Source organism: Antechinus flavipes, chromosome 3 (assembly GCF_016432865.1).
Source record: "Antechinus flavipes isolate AdamAnt ecotype Samford, QLD, Australia chromosome 3, AdamAnt_v2, whole genome shotgun sequence".
Classification (NCBI taxonomy): Eukaryota; Metazoa; Chordata; class Mammalia; order Dasyuromorphia; family Dasyuridae; genus Antechinus; species Antechinus flavipes.
The window spans coordinates 218,129,903-218,157,697 of NC_067400.1; positions in this window are offsets into that span (position 1 = coordinate 218,129,903).

A 27,795-nucleotide genomic window follows, 5' to 3' on the forward strand; every position below is an offset into this window, starting at 1 on the left:
GCCCAAAGACACTAAAGAGGACCTGGAAGATCTGTGGAACCAGAGAGGGAGGCACTGTAATCCCAGCTCCAACCCCAGCCTGGCCCCAACCCCAGCTCCAGCCTTCTCCCAGGATCAGTGAGGCAGGACCTCTGAATCATCAGCAGTGCTAGAGGCTTCTACACCTGACATCACAGGGACACCAGGGAAGACCTGGAAAATCAGTGGGAAGGATCTGTGACAATGGGTGGGAGTCTGATGTGCTGTCCCAGGGCAGCCTAGGGAAGCAAAGATCCAGACCCACTCAGCAAAACAGGTTTTACATCTACTATGGGAAGAGGGACACATCTAAAAGTTCCAGGGCAGAAAAGAGTACTTACTTGTGGTTAGATTCTTAGGAGGATCTCTGAAAACAGTTGCATAAAACCTCTGAAGCTTGGGACAATGCACTCTCCACCCTGGAAACTCAGCCCTACTTTAACAAAGAGTTAAAAGCAGAGTAATAGGCTAGGGAAATGAACAGAAAACAAGAAAAAAGAAATGTTTCTGACCAGTGAAAGTTATTTGGGTAACAAGGAAGATCAAAACACACACTCAGAAGATGACATCAAAGTCAAAGTTCCTACATGCAAAGTCTCCAAGAAAAATAAGAATTGGGCTCAGGCTATGGAAGAGCTCAAAGGGGACTTTGAATATTAGGGGGGAAAGACAGAGGAAAACTTAGGGAAAGAATTGAGAGAGGTGCAAAAAAAATACAAAAAGTTAATGAGGAGAAGAATCCCTTAAAAAACAAAATTGACCAACTGGGAAAGGAAAGCTCACTAGGAAAATAATTCCTTAAAAAACAGAATTGAGCAAATGGAAGCTAATGATTTTTATGAGCAATCAAGATACATACAATAAAGCAAAACCAAAAAAGATTTTAAAAATAGAAAAAAAAATGTGAAATATCTCACTGGAAAAATAACTGATCTGGAAAATAAATCCAGGAAAGATCATTTAAAAATGATTGGTCTATCTGACAATCATGATCAAAAAAAAAAATAAATAAAAAATAAAAGGCCTGGACATTATCTTTTTTTTTTTTTGATAAAAGAGGTTTATTATTGGATAAGCAAAGTTAAAGTATAGGCGAAGGTAGAGATAAGGAGGGCACTGGACAGAGGGTCCAGTGGACAGAGGGTCCTCACATGGTAGCCATGTTTGGAGGGGTGAGAATGGAATGTATTGCAAAAAAGAGAAAGGGAGAAGTGGAATGATGCAAATTATGTGCCACAAAAAAATAATAATAATAATAAAAACTTTTACAGTGGAGAGGAAAAGGGGAAGGGAGAGTGAAAGAATGAGGGAAATTTACTGTCATCAGAATTGGCTCAAATAGAAACTAACATACATATTTAATAGAAGTATAGAAATCTATCTTACCCTGGAAGAAAATAGGAGGGGAATGAGACATGGGGAGGGGCAGAAGATGATAAAAGAGAGGAGATATTGAGGATGGATAGCTTAGTAGCAAAACACTTTTTGGGAAGGACAGGATGAAAGGAGAGAATATAAATGGGAGGAAATACAATTAGCAATAGTAATAACAAAAAATGTTCTGCACAAATTTCTCTGATTAGTTCTTATTTTTCAAAAATAGAAGGAACCTAATCAAATTTGTAAAAAATAAGACCCATGCTCCAAATGATAAATAACCAAAAAATATGATTTGTACACAAAGGTCTGCAAATTCGTGCATATATTTTGACCAAACAATACCATGATTAGGTATGAATACCAACAGAGATTTTTGGGGGAAAAAACAGGAAAAAAAAAGGAGAAATGACCTATAGGTATCAAAAACATTTATAGCAGCTCTCTTCTCAATATACAAAAAGATTAGAAACTGAGAGGATGTCTGTCAATCAACTGGAGAATGGCTCAATAAATTGTGGTATGTTTTGTGATGGAATATCATTATTTTATGGGAAATGATGAGCAGACTGCTCTCAGGGTGGAAAAAACCTAGAAAGTCATCAGTGAACAAAGTGAAATATATTGTGTACAAAATAAAAGCAATATTCTGAGATGACCAGCTATAAATGACTTTGTTATTCTCAGTAGTACAATTATCTACAATTACTTGAAGGACTTGTGATAAAAAATTCTATCCATATCCAAAGAAGGAAATTATTATGTCTGGATACAGACTGAGACATTGTCTCTCTCTCCCTCTGTCTCTCTCTCTCTCTCTCTCTTTTTCTCTCTTTTTAACTTAATTTTTTCTCATAGGTTTTTATTTTTATTAGGGTGGGAGATCTATGTTTTCTTTCACAACTTGAATTTGATGGAAATATTTTGCATAACTTCACATGTCGTTTCTTAATTGAGGATGGACATAAGGGAGAGAACCTAGAACTCAAAAATCTTAAAAACAAAGATATGGTATTGTTTTATATAGAATTGAAGGAAAATATTAAATAAATAGATATTTTTTAAAAAACATCTGGAAAAAAAAAACAACCATTCTTCACAGAGAGTTTGTCTATAAAAGCATAATTCCTATAGAATATTGGTTCCCAAAGGACCAAAAAAAATTTTTCAAGATATTTTTTTTTCATTTTTATGGTGTCATTTATTTTCATTCAATTTGTATCTAGTTTACAGTTTTTTTTTAAAATAACTTTTTATTGATAGAACCCATGCCAGGGTAATTTTTTACAGCATTATCCCTTGCATTCACTTCTGTTCCGATTTTTCCCGTCCCTCCCTCTACCCCCTCCCCTAGATGGCAAGCAGTTCTTTACATGTTGAATAGGTTGCAGTATATCCTAGATACAATATATGTGTGCAGAACCGAACAGTTCTCTTGTTGCACAGGGAGAATTGGATTCAGAAGGTATAAATAACCCGGGAAGAAAAACAAAAATGCAAGAAGTTTATATTCATTCCCCAGTGTTCTTTCTTTGGGTGTAGCTGCTTCTGTCCATCTTTTATCAATTAAAGCTCTCTTTATCGAAGAGATCCACTTCCATCAGGATACTTCCTCAAACAGTATCATTGTTGAGGTTTATAATGATCTCCTGGTTCTGCTCATTTCACTTAGCATCAGTTCATGTAAGTCTCGCCAGTCCTCTCCGTATTCATCCTGCTGGTCATTCCTTACAGAACAATAATATTCCTTAACATTCATATACCACAATTTACTCAACCATTCTCCAATAGATGGGCATCCTTTCATTTTCCAGCTTCTAGCCACTACAAACAGGGCTGCCACATACATTTTGGCACATATAGGTCCCTTTCCTTTCTTTAGTATCTCTTTGGGGTATAAGCCCAGTAGAAACACTGCTGGATCAAAGGGTATGCACAGTTTGATAACTTTTTGAGCATAGTTCCAAATTGCTCTCCAGAATAGCTGGATGTGTTCACAATTCCACCAATAATGTATCAGTGTCCCTGTTTTCCCACATCCCCTCCAACATTCCCCATTATCTTTCCCTGTCATTCTAGCCAATCTGACAGGTGTGTAGTGGTATCTCAGAGTTGTCTTAATTTGCATTTTTCTGATTAATAATGATTTGGAGCATCAATATAATTTTTAATAGGTTGTGAACATGGTAGTTTTCAGTCTGTAGACACCTTATCAAAAAATTCCATGATTTCCAACATCATTTCTCCAACTCACTGAAACATATAAGCTTTTTCCACTTGATTTTCCAACAGGATTCATTTGCTTGGACCTGTGAAAATGAACCCCTAATAAAATTCAACTCTGATGCTTCATTCTAGCATGGAGATGAGTGGAAATAATGATTCCAACATTCTCAAAAAATTGTTCTGACAATTAAATAAGATAATAAATCTTTTAAAATCTTAAAGCACTATATAAATATGAGATATTATCACTGACACTATTATTATTGTTGTCACAATTATCTTATGTTTTCTTATCCTTTTTTACAGAATTTGGACAGAAAAATTCTAAAAGCAAATAGTAATTCTTGCTTATTGTCAAATATTTTTAATGAGAGAAAACTGTTGCGCAGGTAGATATAAATGATTATTTTTAAACAAATGAATTAATAATATTGGAATGTAAGCTAATTTTGGGAGGACTCACAAAGGCCAGGACAGCTCCAAGAGCAAATGTTACAACAGCGATGATGTAATTCATTCTATTGCCACATGGCTTCAATTTCTTTTTCTAGATCTCTATATTTTTAAAGTTTTTACTCCCATGAAGTTTAGGGAATATAGGTTTTATAGTTACTCTATAAAAAAAAAATTTTTTAATATTTAAATATTAATGTTGTGAAGATTGTAAACAATAGTTTATCTTTGATAATACTCCAGTTCCAACTCAGTTTGTTTGTGAATTATGAGGGTTATTATGGATTTTTATTTGTAGAAGATGTATCTTTTTGGTTTTTAATTTAAATTAATTTTTATATTTATAAATTTGTATATTTTTAACTTGTAAAGTGCATTATTAGCCACCTGATTGTACCTTTTTAGATAGCTGGGTAATACTAAATTATTACAACTTGAAGCAGTATGCTTGCATATTTTCTGGCATTTAGTTGCATAGTTTACATCAATCCATAAATTGAGATTTCATAAGGATTAACTTTCTGCAATTTTTCATGACAGTGATCTAATACTAAATTGTGACTGAAAATGTTGTTTATTCTATAAGCAGTGACTCAACCATTCTTCCATTAATTCATCCGTGTTTACCCTTCATATTTGCCTTCCATGAGCTCCAGCATTTGTTAACTACTTCTTTGTCAACACATTTTGGTTGAATTCTGTTGAATGATGTACAGAAAGTTCATCTAGATTGCATCCTTAGATCTTAACTCTTTCCTAAACTCCATCTTTATATGGTTACATTCGACAAATCCAGTGATATATTTTTTATTTTATGAAGAGGAGTCTATTTGTTCCCATGGTGTTAGTGAAATTTTAAAATTGTTTATCCAATATTTATGAATATCTATAAATCATTTTCCTCTTTGTTCATGCAGAAATGTGTATCTTTCTATAGCTGCCTTGGAGTGATAAGGTCTATATTTCATTAACATTGTACAGGTTTCATTTAGACATCTAGATTCATTAAAATCAATTTTACTATGTCAAAAGACTAAACTAAGCCTCTTGTTATATAGGCTTTAGTTGCTTTTAATTAAAATTTAAATTGTTCTTCCCTTCAAGCTCCCACTTCTTGATGCCAGTAAGTCTCAACATAAGCTGCATCAACCTTTTTTTTTTTTTCCTAACAGAATTAGGCTCAATGTATCTTATTTAGAGACAATCAAGATATTTGTTAACATTCCCTCCATCTGTTGGTTCAATTTGGCCTCCAGATTCAAGCTCAAAGATTCAAGTTTTCCTCAGTGCATATTAGAAATTTTATACTTATCAAGTTCAAATGACATTTTTATATCATTGAAGAAAGTTTCAGGGTGACATAGCTGTTTAATGTTCTTTTCAGTGAAGCTACGTAAGAGTATCATCCAAGTACATCAAGCAATTAGCATGATGTTTTGCTATCATACTCAATTCTATTCAACAATAATGATAATGGATTTGGGGGTAAGATGCTATGTTTTATTTCAATTGTTCTTGATGTTATTGAATTATGGACAAGTTTCAGACAGATAAATTCCTTGGGGACATCAACTACACCATTATTCTCACTATATTTTAGTCTGTTTTGTGCATTTGCCATGCCTGACATTGCATGAAACTGAATTAAAGGCAAACAATCATTTGATTTAGTAAATGTAAATGTTACAGCACTTTCAGGTAACTTTTGTTTCCAATAATCATCAATTTGTTCTTCATACCACAGAGGTCTTTTATTATTTTCATTTTTTTCTTTAGGCAATATATTATTTACATTTAAATGTTTTTACATTTATTGAATGACACAAGCTGTTTTCTGGAAAGGGTTTATGTATATAATGGGTCAAGGTTGGGGATGAAAGGTCACTGATGTTATCATATTTAGAAGGAAAAAAAAATAATTTGGTGTTTTCTGTTTAAAAAGCCCAGATTTTTCTTGTGCAGTGTGATAAATGTGGAAATATGTTTAAAAAGAATTGTTTATGTTTAACCTATATTGGATTACTTACTATCCAGGGGAAGGGTGATGTAGGGAAGGAGGGAAAAACATTTGGAACACAAGTTTTCATAAGGGAGAATGTTTAAAACTATCATTGCATGTATTTTGAGAAATAAACAGCTATTTTTATTTTTAATTTAAAAAATCTCAGATCTAACATATCTGAGATAAAGCAAAAAATGATTTGTTAACAATCTCTATAGTCTGTATTTTTAAGACAAATAATTAACAATCTTACTCAGACCCACCACTTCTGAGTTTTACAGAGAAGCTAGAGTTTCAATAATCTTGCTGTAACACATCCATTATTTATTATATTAATGATTCACACAATTTCTCTTTAATGTTTGATCCAAATTCAGCTTATAATACATGTAGTTGGCAGAGTGAATACAGTATGGAAATGGAATCAGAAAAACCTGAATTCAAATTCAATCTCAGATATTTACTAGCTATGTGACCCTGGACAAATCACTTAAACTCTGTTTGTCTCAGTATCCTCATCTGTAAAATGCAGATAATAATAATGCTTACCTCTCAAGATTGTTGTGAGGAGCAAATAAAATAGCAATTGTAAATTACTGCATATCATTGAGTACATAGTAAGCTCTACATAAATGTTAGCTTCTTCCCATAATGATGATGATATAACACTGGAATTCTTTTGGACACATAAGCAAACAGAAGCATTTCACATCTTCCTCCTTCTTTGCTCTCTTTTGTTCCCCATGTCTCTTATATGATTTTTCTTTCAGTTGTTGCTGAATTATCTATCTTTTTTTCCTTTTCTATTGTTTTGGCTTTTTGTATTGCCATAACTTTTTTGGGGGCTTTCAGTTCTAATTATTGATTTTTTTTTTCTTTACCTTCAATTGAATTTAATACTGTGGTTTTTTTTTTTTTACACTTTCTTCTTCATATATTAGCTAAGTGTTGATGTTATCTTCACTTTCTTTCTGTAGTTCTTTAATAGCTTTCTCAAGTCAGAGTTGGATGTCTCTTTGCATATATGCACAGAGGCAACAGTCATAGCTCATGGCTCATACTATCTGTCCAATATCACAAAATAATTTATTCCTTTGGTCAAAGCAGTTCCAGCTTTTTTGAATCATTTGACTATTCAAGTAATAATTTGAATTAATATTTAAATTATGTAATTTAAATTCATATAGTATTCATATAGCCTTATAAAGCTTACAGAATATTCTTCATGTGTTTTCATTTTTAATCCTCACATCAATCTTATACGCAGATTCTAGTATTATTCTCATTTTACAAATGAGAAAAATGAGGGTAAGGGAAATTGTTGTGACACAGCCAGTAAGTTTCTGAGGCAGGTTTAAAATTTAGCTCTTTCTGACTCCAAATTCAATACTCAACTAGCTACTCAACACAAACTAGCTACCAAAGTTTGTTGGTTTAATTTATACAATGAAATTCAGAGAGAGAGAGAGAGAGAGAGAGAGAGAGAGAGAGAGAGAGAGAGAATGACATATCATTTCTAAGAACAATGAAATTAATTTAATTTTAATTCCAGAACTTGAAGGGAAAAATATAACAACAAGATAACTGGTATTTAAAAGATGACTGGAACATGAAATAAAGTTTGGCTGAAATTGGACTTAAACAAAGAATATCATGGCACATACCTACCGATCAAGATATTAGGAAAAATTCAACGGAAGAAACACTAATATAAGTGAAATCCTTAATATTTTCCTGAATTGAAATATGGCATAGATATGATTTACTAAAAATGCTTACATCGTCCCATGATGCAAATCAAAGGGCCAGTTCACAGATGACATATTAGCAATGAAATATCAAACAAAGCAGAAACTATTGAAATAGGTAACTTGTAATGGGAGAAGTTGATCATTTTTTTCTCTTCTTTTTCTATTACCACTGACTAATAAAGAAACTCTTGAAGAAGCCTATAGAACTCCAATGATAAACTAATAAAACAATGGGAGATGCCCAAGTGCATCACATCAAAAGGCATATCTGCTGCCAATTAGGCAACCAGAGTATTTAAAAACATCAGAGCTGCTACTTTGAAAGGGACATGCCAAGATAGCATGAAGCTGCTATCTATTATAGAGGAAGCTTAGGGCAATCTCCCTTTGCCCTAAGAGCAGACCTCAAACTTTAAAGATGAGAAAAAAAGCAAAAAGAACTCTGACTATACATAGCTGTTATGGAGACAAGGCAGAACAGGCCTCAAAGGACACTAAAGGCAAAATATCTCTAGATAAAGCCTCAAAGAGTAATATAAATTAGTTGCCATCTCACAAGGTTCTCTTGAAAGCATTCAAAAAAGATCTTAAAAGAGAGTTAAATGAAAATGGGGAAAGGGAATGAGAGCATTGTAAAAAGGAACACAGAAATTGTCTGAAGAAAATCATGCCTTAAAAAATAGTTTTAGTGAAATGGAAAAATAAAACAACTCCTTGAGAAAAACAGAATTTTTGAAATGGCAAAAAAATCCAACGAACAAAATAACCCATGTAAAATTCAAATGGCCAAATGTAAAGGAGATAAAAAAAGCTAATTGAAGAAAAGAATTCATTAAAAATTAGAATTGAACAAATGGAAGCAAATGACTCAATGAGACATCAAGAATGAGTTAAACAAAAACAAAAAATTGAAAAAAAAATAGAAGAAAATAGTAAATACCTCATAGGAAAAACAACTGACCTGGAAAAACGATCCAGGAAAGACAATGTAAGAATTACTGGACTACCTGAAAACCACAATGAAAAAAAAAAAGAGTCTAGACAGCTTCTTTCATGAAATCATCAAGGAAAATTGCTGTGATGTCTTAATGACAAAGGATAAAATAGTCATTAAAAGAATCCATCAATCACTTCCTGAAAGAGACTCCAAAGTGAAAATTCCAAGGAATATTATAGCTAAATTCCAAAATTACTAGATCAAGGGAAAATACTTGCAAGAAGCCAGAAAGAAACAATTGAAATCTCAAGGAGCCACAATCAGAATTACAGAGAATTTAGCAGCTTCCACATTTAAGAATTGAAGGGCCTGGAATAGGATATTCTGGAGGGCAAAAGAACTTGAATTGCAGCCAAGAATCAACTATCCAGCAAAATTAAGCATTGTATTTCAGAAGAAAAGATGGATATTCAATGAAATAGAGGATTTTGTTTTATTTTTGATAAAAAGACCAGAACTGAACAGAAAATTTGATCTTCAAATACAGAACTCAAGAGAAGCATAAAAAGGTAAAAAAGAAAGAAAAAAAAAACTTTTTTTAAAGGTTCAAATGTTTACATATCTATATGGGAAGATGACATTTAATTCTTGAGAATTGTGTTTTTGTTAGAAGTATATTTAGAGGGTATAAGTGATGATGTGAAAAAGAAACTATGGGAGGAAAAGGAACTGTACTGGAAGAAGAGGGAAGGGGAAGTAAAAATAGGATAAATTTCATTATATGTAGAGACAAAAGAGACCCATTACAGTTGAGGAAAGGAAAGGAGAGGGATAAACATTATGTGAACCTTAATCTTATTGGATTTAGCTCAAAGAGAAAATGTCAGGTATATTTAGAAACTTGTCTCATCCTATAGGTAAGGAGGAGGAGAAAGGGGGAAAGAAAAAAGGAGGTAATAGAAGGGAAACAGAAGTATAAGGGAAAAGGGAGAAGAAATGGGAGGGGCTGTAACAGGAAAGGGCAGATTGAGGGAGGTGGTCATCAGAAGCAAAATATATAATTTAGGGAAAATAAGATGGCAGGAAATAACACTTAGTAATTTTACCTGTGAATGTGAATGGGATGAACTCTTCCATAAAATGGAAGCAGATAGCTTGTTGTTTATAAGAATAGCATTTAAAACAGAGTAATACATACAGAGTTAAAGTAAAAGACTGGAGAAGAATCTATTATGCTTAAAAAGCAGGGGTAGTGATCCTGATCTCAGATCAAGCAAAAGCAAAAATTGATCTAATTAAAAGAGATAATGAAGGAAATTATATCTTGCTAAAGGGTACCATAGATAATGAAGCAATAGCAACACTAAATAGTATAGCATGTATTATAGCATGGAAATACCTCAAGGAGAAGTTTAAAGAGTTGAAAGAAGAAATAGGCAGTAAAACTATAATAATGTGAGATTTCAACCTTGCTCTCTCAGAATTAGATAAATCAAACCAGAAAATAAATAAGAAAGAAGTTAAAAAGGTAACTAGAACACTAGAAAAGCTAGGTATGATAGATTTTTGGAGAAAATTGAATGGATACAGAAAGGAGTCACTTTCTTCTTGGCAGTTCATAGAACTTATACAAAAATTGACCATATATTAGGATATGAAGACCTCAAAATCAAATGCAGAAAGGCAGAAATAGTAAATGCAATTTTTTTTCAGATCACAATGCAATAAAAATTACACTCAATTAAAGGCCAGGGGGAAATAGACTAAAAAGAAATTGGAAACTAAATAATCTCATGCTAAAGAAAGAATGGGTGAAACAGCAAATTATAGATACAATCAATAATTTCATCCAAGAGAATGACAATAATGAGACAACATACCAAAATTTGTGGGATGCAACCAAAGCAGTAATAAGGGGAAATTTTATATCTCTAGATGCTTACTTGCATAAGATAGAGAAAGAGGTCAATAAATTAATCCAATTTCTTTTTTGCTATGATTTGGATAGATTTTTTTGCTATTCTCTATGTGTGTTTACCATAGAATACATTTTAGGTAGGAAAGGAGTCAAGTCTTGAATTCAAAGCTCAGAGTATCTTTATACCAAAATGAAAAAAGTAAGCAAGTTAGTTCAAATCAGACCATATAACCTAATAAAATTTAAAGGGGTAAATAAATATATTTCTAACCTGATATCACATTTATGTGACAAGAGCAAAATGATGCAGATGTGCTCTTGTCCCAACCTCCTGGTTCTTCTCCTGGGAGTAATAAAAGTCTCCATTTGGAGAAAGGAAAAGAGAAAAAAGAGCCACATCATGGCAGTTTTTTCATCAAATATGGGTGTTTCTCTGCACATGGGGGCTCATTATGTCTTCATTGCTATAAATTATGGTTTTTTTTTTGCATTATATGCATTATCTCTTTTAATGTCCAAATAAATATTGTGTTATCCATTTTATAGATGAAGAAATTGAGGTTGACCACAATGAAATTTGGTTTTCCTGATTCCAAGTTCAACATTGTCTGCACTGGCCAAAATAACCGCTTCTAACAACACACATAGGAAGATTCATATATTTAGAATTCATCTCCAGGATTAAATGACAGTTCAGATAAACCGGGCTTTAGAAATAGGACAGATAGTAAAGTCTGAAGGATTATGGTTGGAGACTCATTATTCATCTAAATGGTATATGGAGCCTTCTGTTGTGGGTTATGAGAAAACAAGGAGGAACCTGGCTTAGACCATAATTATTGAAAATGGGAGAGGAGTATACAGAGAATCCAAGTGGAGTAGGAGCTCTGGGTAACTTCTATTCATGATAGTGAAGAGGCTAGGGGTCAGTGTTTAGCCCTAAGGGAGTATATAGTATCTTGTGGGGAGTCGGCAATGGATATGCTGGGGTACAGGAAGGTTTTATTCTTATGGTGCATGATTCTATTGAATCCTCTAAAGATTGTAATGATGCCACCTTTCTACAAGATATGACATTATCTATGTATAGTTGAAAATGTTAATAAATGCTAAGTCATTTTCCCTCATCTCTTCATAGACCACTGGGACTTCTGACTCTCAAATTAAGTCCTTTTCATTCTAAAGTGAATATGGCAGATTTCTCTGTCACATTACTTTCTATCTCTAGCCATGTGTTTGCCCAAATCTTTGCAGTCAACCATGCTCTGTTGTCTTTTATTCCCATATGCTTTTAAAAATAAAATCAATTGTACCTCAGGGATCTGTTGCTCATCCTGATGCCCACAACTGTCAGAAAATCATGGGCATCTGCCCTTTGCTTCCCAAGGCAGCCAAAATATATATACCTTGTATTTTTATGACAGTAGGCAGGTTGTCTGATTTGCAAGGATATAATTCAACCTTCTGTAGCAGACTATGGTGAAATTGCCTAGCAGAATAACAATTTATGAGATCATCCAAAGCTGGCAATGGAATGAATTCCCTTTACTCACTACAGGATACCTTGTTTAATTATCTTTCATTTCCTAGTAATAGGATCCCCCTCCTGTCATTCAGCTTTAGAATATCTAAAAATAGCATCACTGTCATGCTAGAAAGGATTACAAGCACGAATACAGGGACCATGAAAAGAGATTTTTTTTAAACCAAATCTTAAGTGTCTGATCTAAATTAAGTTCACTTGAATTAAAGAATTAAAATCCACACTAGCCATTCTGTCATCAACCAATAAATATCTACATACTAGGCATTCAGTTTTGCTTTGGCTGTCAGAGTCACAAAAGAAAATGTAGCCCCTGCTGCTAGAAATGCTGTTTCTTGAATGATAAGATAAAATGTATGGTACAGTGAAAAGCACACTGAATTTGAAGTCAAAGGATAAGAGTTCAAAACTCTCTTCCATCACTGATCGATCCTACTTGTATCATTAATATAATTATGTTAAGGAAGTAATTTCATATTTTGGGCTATAGTTTCTTTCATTATGAAATGAAAGAGTAGGAGAAGATGACTAATGAGGATACTTGCAGTTCTAAATTCATGATGCTGATGATGATATTGGTGATGCTGATGATAGCAACAATAATACCATTTATGAATTACTTTAAGCTTTCCAAAGACCTTCACAAATATTATCTTATTTTATCTTCACAATAACTCCAGCAGTAAAAATATTATTATTCCCAAATCACAAATGAGGAAATTGAAGCAAAAAGAGATTGTTAGATAGTCAGAATCATACAGCTATTATGTATTTGATGCTATATAACTCAGATCTTCTTGACTCTAGACCAAACACTCTAAACTCTATACAAACTACAAACCTCTACTCCTTGGAATAGATACAAATGAATAGTAAATAACACTTGACAATATAACTAACAAGTTATGAAATACAAATTATAGGAATTGTAATGCTTCACAGTAGTGGATGAACAATATGTGGTTAAATACAAACAAACAAACAAATGAAAAACATTCTTTGTATATCAAAGACAGTGCCTTTGCTGCAGGTAAAGAAGTATCTAGGATGGGAGTAGCTCAAGTGTTCTTTGCTTTCATCAGATCACATATGGAGTGTTTTATTCAGATCTTGAGTGCCACATTTTTGGAAGGGCAATGATGAGCTGAAAAGCTTATAGTGAATGGTGACCAAGTTGCTGATGAGTCTCACTATCATTCTTTATGAGAATCTAGTTGTTCAAGGGATGAGGAATGTTTGACCCAGAGAATAAAAGATTTATAGGAGTACCCAATAATTATTTTAAGTATTAAAAGTACAGTCAAATGTAATAAGGCAACTTCTGTGTAAACTCAAAAATCATAATGACAAACAAGAAGTAAAATAAATAACCTTTTATGGGGTGGAGAGACTACCAATGAAAATTATCTCCAAGGGGAATGGAATGCCTTAAAGTTATTTCTGCTTCTTGGGAAGTATTCAAATAGATGCTAAATGATCACTCATTAACTCTGCTATAAAGATTCTTAGCCATGTACAAGTTGAACTAAATGATTTTTTCTGATTCTGAGATTCAGTGCTCCTATTACATATAATTCTGGTGTAGCTTTATGAGAGCATTAATGCAAATCTAACACTAAAAATAAAACTTGTGCAAATTGTTATGAGAAGTTTAAAATTCATTGCAAATACATACTTCTAAAAGCAAGTGTTCTATCTTTAGGAAATATATATCTTTCAGTGATATTTTGAAATAGCTAGTTTTTTTTTTTATTTTGTTTTGTTGTTTTTGTTGTTTTTACATATATTTTTGCAGAATGAGGACGATAAGATTGAAATTCAAGAAAAGATTAAATGTAAATATATGGATATTGGAAAATTGTGTCACCCTCGTCAATTATAAAGTAAAATTCTTCAAAAAACACTTCAATAATATGTCATTACAATTTCAAGTTTATAGAATCTTGAGTGTTCCTAAGTAATTAGAAATTGTACTCTAGTTACACATCACCCTTTTTAGAAAGTTATTAAACTAGTTCCTTAATAAGAGCTGCATAAATAGCATTACTATAATGGCCTAAATGGTTTCTTTCAGAAAAATACCTCTTATACAACAAAACCACTTTACTAGTAATTATTCAAATAGGAAATTATTATCGACACAGTAGAGCAAAAGTGAACATTCTTTAAGTTACAAAAGAGAAATTTATGTGTCAGAGAGCTGAATATTCATGTGCTGGCTGAATTTATATACATATAATTAATCAATGGAATTTGCCCTTTTGTACAAGTGCTCAGACAAATTTTAATATGATCTTTGACATAGAAACAATATATAACTACATTACTCTGCCGAGTTCTTTGGCAGACTTTTAGATGTCGAGACATAATTTAAATAATAAAATAAATCTATGCTTTCTTCTTTGAAATGCGTCAGTTGAGTGTCTCTGGAAGATACCATCTTTGATTATGTTTTGACTATACCTATTAAACAGTGAAAGGACATAGCTGATATGCTGCCTTTCCTAGGTTTATCCTATGTGGGAGAAAAATTATTTTTTCTAAAATCCAATAAGAACATTCATATTTTATCAAATCTGTTCATAATATGAAAATGATTTATGATATCTCCTAGCATATGTATCATGGTCAAGGAGCTATGCATACTGCTTTATCTATTGATTTATTCATTCATTTGCCTATGTATCTATTTAGATAGCCATTCATTCATTCATTTGTTCATTCATTTTTCCATCCATTCATTCTTTGGTTTGTCTGCTTATAGGCTAGACTTCCCTATCTTATCCAGAATAAAAATGCAGCAACCACACCTGCTAATCTCACAACTTGATGGGCTCAAAAACTTTGATCTCCCTTGATTCATACCTAGGCGTTTTTGCCCCTGCTTAGGCAGGATGGTGGCTTCTTGATCCCAAGGGACAACTATATTAGTGCTGCACTCATGGCAGACATCTGATTAACTAAACTTATTATAGTTTAGAACTTCTGAACTCAAGCAATCTACTGGCATCAATCTCCCTGGGAGCAAGCATTACAGGTATGTGGTGTTATTAGTGGCTGCATGTCATTTTATTGGTATTTTCTTCAACATGACAAGCTTTAATGAAGAATAACAGATGATACACAAAGTCTCTTAATCTTGGGGAGATTTTGCAGGAGTATGAGGGTAGATGATTCCTAGTGAGAAAATGTTATTTGTTTAGATTGATGCTCAGCTATTAATCAGCTAATTAATAAATCATTAGTATAGTTATAAAACTTGCAAAGCAATGACAATTTCTCTTTTTGGACTAGCATTAAGAATTTTCATTAGAAACCCAGAAAGCAACATAAAAACTTCTTTTAAAACTATGCTTGTCGACTTCCAGGTAAAGAGCCAAGATGGGGGAGATAACACATTTCTTTCTGACCTTCTCCTACAACCCTCAAACTAATTAGCAATCCAGCCACTGAATTAGCTCTGGACCAGCCAAACCTACAAATACTGAGAGTGCAACAAATTATCAGCAGAAGATAATTTTGAAGATCACCAGAAAAGGTCTGTTTCAATCTGAAACTGGAGAGAGGAAGCCAAGCATAAGCAGCTAAACACAAATGCCAGCAAAGTCAGCACAGAGTCCTGGGGCAGTGCGAACTCAATGGGCAGTGTGGATTCAGCTGGCCATGCGGGCTCTGCATAGTGGAGAATCTATGAGGAGGAATCTACAGCAGTGTTGGCCAGTCTGCCCTGGTTGCAAGCCAATATATCAGCAGAGAAGTTATAAAGCATGCAACATAAACTCAAAAGGTCAATAGTGAACTCCAAAACACCAGAATCTCATGGAATCTGGCCACACCCGCCCAGCACCCAGAGTAATGGCAGCTTATAGAGGAAGCTGCTGCTTGTAGAGAAAGCTTGGAAAACTTTCCCCATCCAAAAAGCATACCTTAACTTTAAATATATATATATATATATATATATATATATATATGTAAAAAAGGAAAGAGGACTCTGACAATATGATGAAAGAGAAAAACAGATTTCAAACCCTGAGGAGACTAAAGGCTGATTGTCTCCAGATGAAGACCCAGATATAACCTGATCCCTATCACACAAGACTCTCCTAGAAGAAATTAAAAAGAATTTTAAAAGAGATGTAGAAGAAAAATGGGAAAAGGAAAGGAAAATTCTGCAAGAGGGTTTGGAAAAGTCATATTATTCATTAAAAAATAGATTTGATAAAATGGAAAAAGAAAGCAATAGCCAGAAAAACAGAATTTGTGAAACAGAAAAAAGAAAACTCCTTAAAAAACAGAATTTCTGAAATGAGAAAAGAAACTTCTTAAAAAACAGAATTTGTGAAATGGAAAAAAAACAACTCATTTAAAAATTCAATTGAACAAATACAAAAAGAAATTTAAAAAGTAAATGAAGAAAATAATTCACTAAAATTCAGAACTGAACAAATGGAAATAAATGACTCAATGAAACAACAAGAGTCAGTCAAGCAAAACAGAAAAAAATGAAAAAATAGAAAAAAATGTAAAATATCTAAGTGGGAAAATAATCAACCTAGAAAACAGATCTAAGAGAGACAAAATAAGGATTATTGGACTCCTTGAAATACATGAGGAAAAAAAGAACCTAGATAGAAAAATTAATGGAACTCATCCATTTCATTGAATTTTTATCTTCTTCCCTGAAAGAAAATGCTCAGTTTATCAGGGTAATTTATTCTTGGCTGCATTCACTTTTCTGAATATCAGATTCCAGGCCCTTCACTCTTTTAACATGGAAGCTTCTAGGTCCTGAGTAATCCTTATTGTGACTCCTATTTGAATTGTTCCTTTCTGGCTGCTTATAATATTTTTTCCTTGGTCCAATCATTCTCAAATTTTGCCATGATATTCCTTGGGATTTTAACTTTGGGGTCTCTTTCAGCAGATATTTGGTGAATTCTTTCAATGGTCATTTTACCTTCTGCTTCTATGATATCTGAACAGTTATCTTTGATGATTTCCTGAAAAATAAAAAGCCAGGGTAAAATAGATCAAAAAAAAAATTGAAACTAAATAATCTCATCCTAAAGAAAGAATGGGTGAAACAGCAAATCATAAACACAATCAATAATTTCATCCAAGAGAATGATAATAATGAGACAACATACCAAAATTTGTGAGATGCAGCCAAAGCAGTAAGAAGAAGAAATTTTATATCTCTAGAGGCTTACTTGCATAAAATAAAGAGAAGATCAATAAACTGAGCTTGCAACTAAAAAAGCTAGAAAAAGGAAAAATTAATTTCCCCTAATCAAATACCAAACTTGAAATTCTAAAAATAAAAGGAGAGATCAATGAAATTGAAACTAAAAAAAAACTATTCAATTAATAAATAAAACTAAGAGTAGGTTTTATGAAAAAGCCAACAAAATAGATAACCCCTTAGTTAACTTGATTATAAAAAAGAAAAGAGGAAAAGCAAATTGTTAGTCTCAAAAATGAGGAGAACTATCCAACAAAGAGGAAATTAGAACAATTTATGTCAAAAAATTTGACATCCTAAGTGAAATGGAGGAATACCTACAAAAATATAGATTGCCTAGATTAACCGAAGAGGAAATAAATTACTTAAATAGTCCTATTTTAGAAAAAAGAAATGGAACAAATTATTAATAAACTCCCTAAGAAAAAATCCCAAGGACCAGATGGATTTACATGCCAATTCTACCATACATTTAAAGAACAACCAACTCCAATGTTATAGAAACTATTTGAAAAAAATAGAAAATGAAGGAATCCTACCAAATTTCTTTTATGATACAGACATGGTACTGATAAATAAACCAGGTAAGACGAAAACAGAGAAAAAAAATTATAGACCAACCTCCCTAATGAATATTGATGCAAAAATCTTAAAGAAAATATTAGCAAAAAGATTACAGAAAATCATTCCCAGGACAATACACCATGACCAAGTAGGATTTAATACCAGGAATGCAGGGCTGGTTCAATATTAGGAAAACTATGAGCATAATTGACTATATCGATAAACAAATTAACCAAAAAAAAAAAAAAAAAAACATATATATATATATATATATATATATATATATATATATATATATATATATATGATTATCAATAGATGCAGAAAAAGCATTTGATATTATCCAACAACCATTCCTAATTAAAAAAAAAAAAAAAATCAGAAAGCTTAGGAATAAATGGACTTTTCCTAAAAACAGCCAGTAACATCTATTTAAAACCATCAGCAAACATCAGATGTAATGGGAATAAACTAGAACCATTCCAAATAAGATTAAGGGTGAAACAAGGTTGCCCACTATCCCCATTACTATTCAATATTGTATTAGAAATGCCAGCTTTGGCATCAAGAGATGAAAAAGAGATTAAAGGAATTAGAGCAGGTAATGAGGAAACCAAATTACCACTCTTTACAGACAATATGATGGTATACTTAGAGAATCCCAGAGATTCTACTAAAAAGTTATTAGAAATAATCCACAACTTTAGCAAAGTTGCAGGATACAAAATAAATCCACATAAATCTTCAGCATTTTTATACATCACTAACAAAAACAATAGCAAGAGATTCCCTTTAAAGAAATTCCATTTAAAATAACTGTCAATAGTATAAAATATTTGGTGATCTATCTGCCAAATGAAAGTCATGAATTATATGAGCAAACTACAAAACACTTTCCACATAAATAAAGTCAGATCTAAACAACTGGAAAAATATCACTTGCTCTTGCATAAGTCAAACAAATATAATAATGACAATACTCCCTAAACAAATCTATTTATTTAGTGCTATACCAATCAAACTCCCAAGAAATTACTGACCTAGAAAAAAAAATAAGAAGAAAATTCATCTGAAAGAACAAAATGTCAAGAATTTCAAAGGAATTAATGAAGAGAAAAGCAAATGAAGTTGGACTACCTGTACCAGATCTAACACTATATTATAATGTAGTAACCATCAAAACCATTTGGTATTGACTAATAAATAGGAAAGTTGATCAGTGGAACAGAACAAAATAGTCGATGACTACAGCAATCTAGTATTTGACAAACCCAAAGGCCCCAGCTTTTGGTATAAGAATTCATTATTTGACAAAAAGTGCTTGAATATTGGAAACTAGTATGGCAGAAAGTAGGCATAGACCCACACCTAACACCATATACTAAGATAAGGCAGAAATGGGTTCATGATCCAGACATAAAGAATGATATTATATACAAATTAGAAAAACATAGGATAGTTTTACCTCTCAGATTTGTGGAGGGGGAAGGAATTTGTGACTAAAGAAGAACTAGAGATCATTATTGATCACAAAATAATTAATTTTGATTAAGTTAAAAAGTTTTTGTACAAACAAAACGAATACAGACAAGATTAGAAAGGAAGTAGTAAACTGGGGAAACATTTTTACATCCAAAGGATCTGATAAAGGCCTCATTTCTAAAATATATAGAGAATTGACTCAAAGTTATAATAGTCCAAGCCATCCTCCAATTGATAAAGGGCCAAAGGATATGAACAAACAATTTTCAAATGAAGAAATTGAAACTATTTGTAGCCACATGAAAACGTGCTCCAAAATACTACTGATCAGAGAAATGCAAATTAAGACAATTCTGAGATATCACTACACATCTGTCAGATTGGCTAAGATAACAAGAAAAGATAATGACAAATGTTGGAGGGGATGTGCAAAAACTGAGACACTGATACATTACTGGTGGAACTGTGAATGGATCCAACCATTCTGGAGAGTAATTTGGAGCTATGCTTAAAAAGTTATCAAACTGTGCATACCCTTTGATCCAGCAGTGTTTCTACTGGGCTTATATCCCAAAGAAATCTTAAAGGAGGGAAAGGGACCCACATGTGCAGAAATGTTTGTGGTAGCCCTCTTTGTAGTGGCAAGAAACAGGAAATTGAATGAATGCCCATCAATTGGAGAATGGCTGAATAAATTATGGTATATGAAGGCTATTGTATGGAATAGAGAGAGATAAGGTGAAAAACTTACAGGAATGTATGAATTCTTTTTCTGTATTTTATTTTCATTATTTCTGTGTTTCCCCTATGACCTGTATAATATGTACAGGGTCATATTTACTTGAGCCTTGGCCAGTTAGAAACATATTTACTTAACCTGAGCTGATGACATTTATTAGTATTTGACATTTATCAATATTTAGTCTATTAGCTGGACCACTGTCTGCTTGATTAAGTGTGAAGACCTGACTTTCTGTTTCCTAGAAATCAGGAGAATTTGGGGAAACAGAAACCTTTCATTCCAACCTCTCCAAATAGCAACAACCAATTAGATGCCTCCCCCTCCCCTTCTCAATGCTCTCTTACTTGTGATGTAATTTCTTGTATAAAAGCTATGTATCTTTATGATACAGACATGGTACTGATAAATAAACCAGGTAAGACAAAAACAGAGAAAAAAATTATAGACCAATCTCCCTAATGAATATTGATGCAATATTGCTACCTCCTCCTCCTGCAAGCTTTTTCTTTCTTATCTTGTGATGGGACAGTTCATCTTCTGGGGGTTTTCAATAAACAACATTTCTGCTTCTACTGAATGATCTCTGAGTAGTCATTTTGGGTAAGGGTCTTCTACATCCCTTATACTATAAAAAACTATTGTTCTGTAAGAAATGACCAGGATGATTTCAGAAAGGCCTGGAGAGACCTACATGAACTGATGTTAAGTGATATGAGTAGAACCAGGAGATCATAATACATGGCAACAAGAAGACTATCCGATGATTAATTCTGATGGATGTAGTTCTCTTAAACATTAAGAAGATTTAAATCAGTTCCACTTGTTCAATGATGAAGGCAGCCATCTACACCCAGAGAGAAAACCATGGAAACACAGTGTGGAACACAACATAGCATTCTCACTCTCTCTACTGTTATTTGTTTGCATTTTGTTTTCTTTCTCAGCTTTTCTTTTTTTTTTCTTCTTGATGTGATTTTTCTTGTGCAGCAAGATAACTGTATAAATATGTATACATATATTGGATTTAACATGTATTTCAACATATTTAACATGTATTGGACTACCTGCCAGGTAGGGGAAAGGGTGGCGGGAAGGAGGAGAAAATTTGGAACAAAAGGTTTTGCAAGTGTCAATGCTGGAAAAATTACCCATGCATATGCTTTGTAAATAAAAAGCTTTAAAAATTTATGTTTATCATCTATGTCTTTTTCATAATTTAAAATATATATCAATTACCTACTATGTACAAGTTACTAATTTTAGAACATGATAACTTGCACAATAAATTTATCATTATTAATAATAAAGGAAAAAAATGATTGTCAAAAATGTATGCTAATATCATGTTAGATATCTAGATCAAAATCTAGATGGAAAATGAATTCTCTATAAATGCTGAAGTCCTTTAGGTGTTCCCATTTGCACATTTTACTGATTTTATGAAATCCTTAAATATTTTAGAGACTCCTGAATGAGATCCAAAATGAAGAATTTAGACTAACCTCACAGTTAAAAACAACAACAAAGTGCACCTGAATACCTGAATGAATATGCACACGCATACACTTGGAGCTCATCCATTATTGCATAGACAGCCACTGTGAATACATCTACAATTGAAGAGGAGGGAAATGAGCTGTATTGCCTTTTGAAAACTTTTCAGTGTTTTTCATTACACCCAAGATTCTCCTTGAAATAATGATCCAAGTATATGGTATGGAAACATTTTAGAACAGTGTTCAAAGAATTTAGGTCACCTAAAGGGCAATAGAGAAATCTTATATGGCTTTAACAACCACACTGGAGAACTATGTCTTTAGGGATGCATTCCTAGAAAAGAAGTGGGCTAGTGATGGAGCAAGATTAAAGAATAAGAAAGGACAACTTCTGTGATCCATTAATAAATAGGTTATCTCTTCAGAAACTAGAAGAAGGTCCCAGGATCTTGGAGGGAGTCCCTCTAGAGAACTTACAGGAAAATACAAAGTTGAATAATGTGAATATACAAATACATGAAATTAAAGAAATACTCAAATATTGCTCCTGGGAACTACTACATATATACTTAGTGCTTAATATGTGTTGTAATGCAGGAGAAACTGAGCAAGATAGAGATTAGAGAACAATTTAATAATTTATTTAATAGATAGATTTATTGGGACCAAATGGATCCATGGTTTGGTCCCAGGGCTGAATGAGACTATCGTCTCCAAGAATCCAGCAGTGAATGTCAGATACAAGATTCTTTTATAGGGTAACAAGAACAAAGACATAATGGGGGAGTACCTAGATGGGGATGACCTAATGGAGGGAGGTACCTAGGATGACATAATGGTAGGTACTGGAGAGGCTCCTGATATTCTAATGATGTCTAAAATGGATAAAGACCTTTATCCCATCAAACATTAAGAGAGAATGATTATAGCCTAAGGTCTAAGATATAAGACCTTTATCCTATCAAACATTAAGAAGGAATGGTTATAACCTGAGGCAGAGTAACTGAATAGGACAATTAGGAAAACTGGGTCAGGACATTAAAAGAGAACTATGTCACAACAGTATCTGTTTAATTGAATCAAACACTGAGTCCTTTATTATTTTTCTGTAAACTAAATATGCAAAGCATAAGGAATATATAAATACAAGGGTTCACAGAAAAATTGGGGAATAAGAATGGAAACAGAAAGTGGGTATAACATGTTGTGGTTGATCTAGAATTGACCTTAAAGCCAAAAAGACTAAATTCATATCCTACCTCTGATAAATATAGGCTCTGTAATTCTGGATCTAAATTATTTAATCTTTGGGTCAGATGTGTTACACTTGACATCAGGGCAGCATATGGCCTGCCTGCAAAAGGTTTTTGTTTTTTGTTTTTTGGTTTTTTTTTTTTGATAAATGAAAACACAAAAAAACATGGACAATATTAATTTATGATTTTCTAAATCAATATGTGGACTATAAGGATCTTTTTTCTAATTGAGTTGATACCACTGCTATAGTTAAGATCATAAGAGATAAAGTTCTCCTTTTGATTTAACACAAAGATATATAAATCACTGCTTTTAGAACTTTAAACAATAAATCTTATGCACATTTTATAAAACCTAATAATAAATCCAGCTCAACTTTTTATTTGGGAATCATTATCTTAAGTATCAGCTCCAGTTTAGCATTCATAAGTCTGCATTCACAAGCCAGGAAAATACATTTTAAAATTTTACCACTAGTTTTTCAATCATACTAATAAATTTTAAGCACAAAGTTTTGAATTACAGATCCTTCCTTTATACTGAGGATATAAGTGACAGATTTATAAATCAGGATCTTTAAAATATGCAATTATATACCCTCAACCTAATTTGACTATGACATTCTATAAAGAAAATATCTTAGTGCTACATTTAGGATCAGCATAATAAATTAATTCTATAATGAATACATAAGTCACATATTTTCAGATATTTCTATAATGTCATATATCTTTTGTAATACATATATAGACATTTGCTCCTTTCAGGATGCTTATGACCTTCAAATCCATTTTCATTCCTAACTTTCATATTAGAAATTAACTAGGAAAAATTCTGTTCAAGTGACAGCAAAATCTTCAGCCTTTCTTTAATTTAAATTTCAATCAAGAAAAGTTTTTAGCTTTAAAAAAAAAATCTGGTTTTCTTGATTTACTCCCCAAGAATAGTTTATATTATGGAAGTGAGAGTTTAATCGGGAGATTAATCTGGAGAACTCCCGATTGAAAAAACTCTCACTACCAAGGCAGGTCAGTAACTTCTTTATAATATTCAGTCTTGAACAATTACCTAGAGCATGAAAAGTTAATTTATTTGTCTAGTTACACATTTTATCAGAGGAACAACTTTGGACATAATCTTTCTAGGTCCAAGACTAGTTCTTAAAAATTAAAGTGATTAAAGAGAAGAAAATTTTTTTCTCAAATATATTTCTCCTTAAGTAATACTTTATAATACTATAGTGGGTAGATAATATAAATATAATTCCTTAAAATTTAATTGTTATACTGGGGGAAAAATGACTCAAGAAATGAGAGATCAGAAAGAATAGATAAGTGTGTCTTTTATGTGATAAATATTTAACACATTTGCTGCATTGAATTGGATTATATGTTAATGGTTTTTCTCACAGTCAGAATGATGACAATGTAACACATAACAGTAATGATATTTCATATTTATATCATTCTTTAAGGTTTATAATACATGGCATAAATTATATGACAAACATAGAAGGCAGGTATGTGATAATATATATATATGTATGTATGTACACACCCACCCACTCACCCACACATACACACACACACACACACTCACACACACACATACACAGACACAATAAATTTAGCTAAAAGGAATTGAAAGAAGGCTTTATTTTCTTTTCTAAAGCAAGCATTTATATTGAATGACTATAAGAAACAATGGTATCCTTTCTCTTCTTGCCGCCATTGCCTATCAAACTATTCCCCCCTTTCCTTTTCCATCTGATCTTCAGCCTTCTTCCAATAATCCCTTTCCTATAGCTTTAAACTTTAAGGAACATTACTGACACTAATTGCTGTGCTATCCCTGAGAGAAAAGGACTGAGAAATACTGGTCATGGGAAAAAAACAAAGAAGAGGTAGAGATTAGTGAAAGCACAGGTTGTTAACATCTAGTGGGATAAAAGCTTTTACTGATTCAGGAACTGATTGGTACTTATACTTTCATAATTTGTGTTCTGAACAAAGCTTTTGGAACCTAATTTCAAAGCTGGAATCTCTTTATCTGTGCATGAGAACAGCTGCCTATGTATTTTTAACAGATGCCAAATATTCTCAAGGGCCTAATTCCTAAAATGCACATATCTTCTATTAGAAAATATATTATAAATGGAAAGAACACTCCTGCTTGATGCCAGATTATAGTATATTGCTGACATTTTAAAATATCAGAATAACATTTTGACTGGTTGTTAAACTAAAAACATGAAATTAATGAAAGAAAAAGACACAATAACATTCTCAACATCATTATATTAAAAAATGCATTCAATTCTGCACTTTATGAGAACTATTAGTGAAAAGAAAAGTTTGTAGATTATAAAACAACTTCTAAAATAAGAAAAACTTTAATGAACAAATAAACATTGAATTAATAAGTGACCAGTGTTTACCAAGTTAGACTCTAAGAATGAGGATCAGATCTCATTTTAAAATATGATTTATAGGCTCCTGACCAGGGGTGGAGGATATAAATAAAAGCAATAAGAATATATTTGACTAATTTCTATCAAATGATAAAAAATTAAGTCAAAAAGGAAGAAAAGAGAAAACAGCTATGTGAAAACGTCAAGATATAATATGGAGGGATAACTAAGTGGCACAGTGGATAGAGCACCAGCCCTGAAATCAGGAGGACCTGAGTTCAAATATGGCCTCAGACACTTAACACTTCCTAGCTGTATGATGCTGGACAAATCACTTAACCCCAATTGCCTCAGCAAAAAAATAAAAGAAAAAAGATATAATATGGAATATCAATATATAATAGTATCATGTTAACTGATGATAGAAAGAAACCAGAGTTGCTCAATTCATATTTTATTTCTTGTAATGACTTCTAGATATGAAAAGTCAGGATAAAAGTTGGCTAATAAAAAAATGATACCCAAGCCTGATAAGGAGATAGCAACAGAGAAGCTACCTACATTTGGTACATTCAGGTTACATGTCCCAGAAGAACTTTATCATGAGGAATTAAAACAATCTGTAAATTGATTGTATCTATTCACTGTCAGTGATATATGAAAGATCATAAAAAAACAGAGGTATGAACCTCAGATAAAGAAAATGATGAGTCTTATCTTGATTTTCCAAAAAGGAAAAAAAAAAAAAAACTGTGATCTGAAAGCTATTGGACAGTGAAATTGCCTTTGATCCTTGGAAAAATTCTAGACTTTGTAACGAAAGACTTGACTGGTGTACATACAGATGTATGAGTAATACTTAGAAATAGTCATTACATGATACTAAAATAAAGTAACATGTATAATTAAAAGAGTTTTTTGAATTAAAGTCATTGAAACAGTGGGAACACATTTTTTAAAATCTTTTGAATCATGGATAATCTTTAACTTTTCATTCTTTGGAATTTTTCACCTAATTAATTCATGCTATTATTAGGTAATTTTTAAAAATTAGATTACCATTTTAAAATGAGGCCAATATTAAAAGCACTTAATATTGTTACACTATTGAGTGAGCACTTTTTATTATTATTGGAAGCAGCTGTCTGAGAAGCATTGCTATTACTGTCATTGGACAGCACAAATTTGGCAAAACCCATTTCCAAAGTGCTTTTAAATCATTTTTATTAGTTATTAGCCTGTGCCCTAGTTTGTTGTTGTTGTTGTTTTAATTGGCAATGACTTGCTTTCAGAACAATGTCTCAAATTAAATCACCAAACCAGCTTCTGACAACTGCACAATCTTTTTTGCCATTATATCATATAAATATGATATAAAGGAGCAATAAATGAGGTTTAAATGTGTTGCTTATCTTTGAAAAATCAGTAACCAAATGCTGGATTTTGGAAAATAGCCCCATTAAAAAAACTTCAGCTTGTTTACCCTTGGATTGGGGTTTTGTTAGCTTATCTTATAAGTCAAAAGGAAATTTTCATGCTAAATAACAATAAATCTAAATCTATCTTGATCTAAGTGAAGGGCTAAGGAACTAAAAGGCTAAAAGGAGGAAGATCTGTTGTACTCACTTGAAGATGACTGAAAAAAAATTATTGAAGTTAAAGTAATATAAATTTTAGGACACAAGAAATTGAGTGATTATTTAGTTCAATCTCTCATTTTACTCATGAGGAAAATGGATATTAAGTAACTTTTTCAAGTTCAGACAGTACTAGAGCCTAGAATAAAATACAAGTCCTGGCAAATGCTCTCCTATTGTACTTTGCAAAGACTTCAGTTTTAAATATAATTCATTAGGCTCTCCACTAAAATCCTACTGCTATGCTTCAATGTAGTATGAAAGTGACCCTGATTTATTGGAGACTATAACAGAGGCTAAACTCTGGCAGGGAGTGCTACATTAAAAAGGCTTCAGACTTTGGACACAGCAATGGATAGTGTGAATGTTGTAGGAGGATAGGCTTGCTTGTGTTTGGAGAATTTTGTCACCAGGCAGGCTTCAGTGATAAGTTTATCAGCAACTTCTGAAGACTAAGTTACAAAGAGACTGAGATCTTCACTAATGAAAGCTAAAACCACACATTAAGCCCTTCTTGAAATATTAAGCATTTCATAAATAATCGGTTGTAATTTTTGTAAGAGAATTCTTATAACTAACCTATCATAGGAAATGAGTGAGAAAGAAAATAAATGACAATCTCTGATCTAGCTTTATCTTGTCCGCTCTTTCTCCTTACTGTGGCTTGCCAATCTTCTTAAATGACAGGATCCACATGTGCAAAAATATTTGTAGCAGCCTTTTTTAAAGGGACAAGAAAC